The 3926-nt window shown below is 43.3% G+C and overlaps 1 pseudogene; it reads left to right on the forward strand.

Moving 5' to 3' along the window:
* The first annotated feature begins 2115 nt into the window (after positions 1–2115).
* LOC125400893 (SIN3-HDAC complex-associated factor pseudogene) lies at positions 2116–3348 on the forward strand (annotated as a pseudogene).
* The last annotated feature ends 578 nt before the right edge of the window (positions 3349–3926 follow it).

The raw sequence follows: 3926 nt of genomic DNA on the forward strand, positions 1-3926 counted from the left end.
TGGGATGGGGGGAGGGAGGAAGGATGGATATGGGAGCAGGGAGGTATATATCTCAACTAAGGGAGCCATTTTAGGGTTTGCAAGAGCCTTGATTCTAGAGGGGTTCTCAGGTCCAAGGAGAGGTCCTCAGATTGTTCCCTGGGCAGCAGAGGAGAGGGTGCCTGAACTGGCCTTGGCCCATAACCATACTGATGAATATTTTGCATATCACCATAGAACCTTCATCTGGCAATGGATGGACACACATTGGAACACTGGACTTAACTCCCTAGGTCCAAATGAGAAGCAGAAGGGAGAACGTGAGCAAGGAAGGCGGGATCAGAGGGAACCTCCATCCGAAGATAAATGGAGACAGAGACAGAGACCCACATTGGAGCACTGGACTGAGCCCCCAAGGTCCAAATGAGGAACAGAAGGAGGGAGAACATGAACAAGGAAGTCAGGACTGCGAGGGGTGCGTTCACCTACTGATACAAGGGGACTGATTGAATGATAGCTCACCAAGGCCAGCTGGACTGGGACTGAACGAGCATGTGATCAAACCAGATCCTCTGAATGTGGCTGGCACGGGGGCTGACGGAGAAGTCATTGACAATGGCACTGGGACTTGTTTCCTCTGCATGTACTGGCTTTTTGGGATCCTAGTCGGTTTGGATGCTCACCTTTCTAGACCTGGAGGGTGTGGGGAGGAACTTGAACTTCCCACAGGGCAGGAAACCCTGACTGCTCTTAGGACTGGAGAGGGAATGGGGAGAGTGGAAGGGTATTGGGAGGAGGGGAGGAAGTGGAAATTTTTATAAATAAATAAATAAGTAAATTAAAAAAAAAATAAAAAATACAGCAAAAAAATTTTTATTATGTAGGAGTGTGCATATGTCACTGCCCAAGTTTAGAAATAAAAGAAAAAACTTTAGGAGCAATATGGATCACCCAGAGATGGAACACATATCATCAGGCTTATCAGCAACTAACTTTAATGAATGAGGAAATTCTTTGACATTCAATGGTGGTTTTTGAGAAAATGTTATAAACAAATGTTTAGTCCCCAGGATAAACAAATTAAAACGATGTATGATCATATAAATATTTCCCTATGCAAACAGGATTTATGCTTCAAATTGTACTGTGTTCCTCTAGCCTTGTATAAAATTAAGTTTACATGCTGAAAAGACAATAGTTTACTACTACAATATTCCTAATAATCTTATTTGAACACCAGTGAGATGGTTCCATGAGAAAGGTCTGTGGTGTGCAAGGATGGAAAACTGACCTTGATCATCATATTAAGTGGACCAAAAGTAGAAACAGCAAAGTTGTCTTCTGGTCTCCACATATCTGCATTTGTCCTACAAACCCATAATCACACTATACAAATACCATAAATCTTTGTTACAAAATAAATCTTAGTGCCATTACATTATCTGGCATCTCTGGATAATTTCCTGAGAAGCAGTTCTTCAAGATAAAATGCCGAATGGTTAACTAATGGGGACAGGGGAAGCATGGAACATATGTGTGAACACACACATAAAACATCAAGCTACGGTATAAGATATACACTTGAATGTTGATTATCCTACTTTATTACATCTCTACTAGATAAATGAAAATAGGGTTTTAAATACAAATGAGATTATTAATGTTTCTTATATTCTCTTCTATTAAGCATTTTAACATTAACATTGTTACATTGTGTTGATAAAACAGCACATGTTGGGAGTATATCATCTACTCTTAAACTTGTACTCAGACAGAGGGAAAGTGGAATCTACACCTCCGTCCGTGGTAGCAACTGGAGAACTGCAGGAGACAATCTTTCTAGACTCGGCGCAGGCGGAGGGAGTGCTTGCAGGGGGTTGGCCTGGTGCAATCCGCACCGTGGGGACGCTGCTGTGCGTGGAAGCTACTGCCCAGAAGAGAAAATGTTTGGTTTTCACAAGCCAAAGATGTACCGAAGTATAGAGGGCTGCTGTATCTGCAGAGCCAAGTCCTCCAGTTCTCGGTTCACGGACAGTAAACGCTAGGAGAAGGACTTCCAGAGTTGTTTTGGTTGAGACTCGCTCAGGAGACATCTGCAATGCCTGTGTGCTGCTCGTGAAAAGATGGAAGAAGTTGCTGGCGGAATCCAAAAAAAAACTGGAATCACGTGGTAGATGCAAGGGCAGGACCCAGTCTGAAGACAACGTTGAAACCAAAGAAAGTAAAAACTCTGTCTGGAAACAGGATGAAAAGCAACCAGATCAGTAAACTGCAGAAGGAGTTTAAACGCCACAATTCGGATGCTCACAGAACCACCTCAAGTGCCTCCCCTGCCCAGTCTCCCTGCTACAGTAACCAGTCAGACGACGGCTCAGATACAGAGATGGCGTCCAACTCTAATAGGACTCCAGTGTTTTCCTTCTTAGATCTTACCTACTGGAAAAGACAGAAGATCTGCTGTGGGATCATCTACAAGGGCCGCTTTGGGGAGGTCCTCATTGACACGCATCTCTTCAAGCCTTGCTGCAGCAGTAAGAAGGCAGCTGCTGAGAAGCCCGAGGAGCAGGGGCCGGCGCCTCTGCCCATCTCCACTCAGGAGTGGTGACTGAGGTTCATGTAGAAGGGAACAAAGAGCGATTTTAAACTTTGAAAAGACCACAAAGCAACAAATCGACCCTCCTATTTTTAACTTGGATACCTGCTATTCTGCCAAAAGACATTTTTCTAGAATAGTTTCATGGGTTACCCATCCCCTCATCCAACAAACTTTGAAGCCAGTTTCTTCTAGCTTACTACAAGAAAGAAGTGTACATAATATTTAAGAGGCTGGGTATTTCATAGGAAAGCTGAATGCTGCTGTAAAGTGCTCTTTAAAGTCTTTTTTTTTAATCCCCTCTAATGAATGGAAATAGGGGAATTTCAGGGGACAGAGATGGGATTTGTGTGTGATAAATAAACCATATGTAGTTTAGTCTTTCTGTGGAGAGGCAGTGGTTGGGGCATTTTTAAATGGCTGGCTACACTTGTTTTCCCTCATGATGATTTGTCATAACTCAGTAGCACGACCTGCCCCCTAGAGGTAGTTAAGAATTTTTAAATGCTAAGGTGTTGCCAAGGCTCTGATGATTCAGACCTGTACTACTGATGATTAAGCAGGACAGACTGAGCTTTCTGCAAATAGCTTGAAGGAGGAAGCAATCTCTGAACACACAGGCAGCACCGAGTCACCTCCCCTCGTCATATTTGATAAAAAGACTTTATGTGAATCTTAGAAAACAGAACCAGAGCTCCTTCTGGGGAAGGCCAGCCTGTAGGATGAGCAAGGTCCTATAGGGATAGTACCAAAGCATCACCATGCGGTAGAGAACACGGGGTCATAAACTACTTAAACAGAATGTGTAAGTCCTGAGGATGCGTGGGGCACAGTTGATGCTGCTTGGGGCACATTTCTTAGAGGGCTTGCAGTGTGTAAACAATTGACATTGGTGTTACACAACTGTCTGGGATTCACTGAAATCCACACGATTCAGTTCTAGCTCTGGATTACCTCAGTTGACCTTTTGTGGAGGTTTTTTTTTATCTATAGAGTAGCTGTTTGCCTTGTCATAACTATTAGGGTTTTGGGTTTTGTCTTATTGTTTTTTCTCTCTATATTTAAAGTTTCATTAGAAGAAAGGAGTTGTGTGTTGAGGCTAAGTTGTTTGGTTGGATTGGGTCGGCTTCTTGGAGTTGGGCTTCTGAACATCAAGATAGCTGAATGGAGCTCCTCATGTGGAGATCTCAGTGAGGGCTTCTCAGTTGAGCCAGACTGAAAGTTGTACGATCGACTCTTTTCAGAGATCAGGAAAAATAGTGCCATTTCAGACCTCTCCTAGAAGGAGAGGTGTGTGGCTGCCTTAGTATTCTGTCGCTCATGGTTATTTTAAAAACTGGATTTTTAAAAGTCT

The sequence above is a fragment of the Myodes glareolus genome, chromosome 24, assembly GCF_982192425.1.
Source record: "Myodes glareolus chromosome 24, mMyoGla1.1, whole genome shotgun sequence".
Taxonomy (NCBI): domain Eukaryota; kingdom Metazoa; phylum Chordata; class Mammalia; order Rodentia; family Cricetidae; genus Myodes; species Myodes glareolus.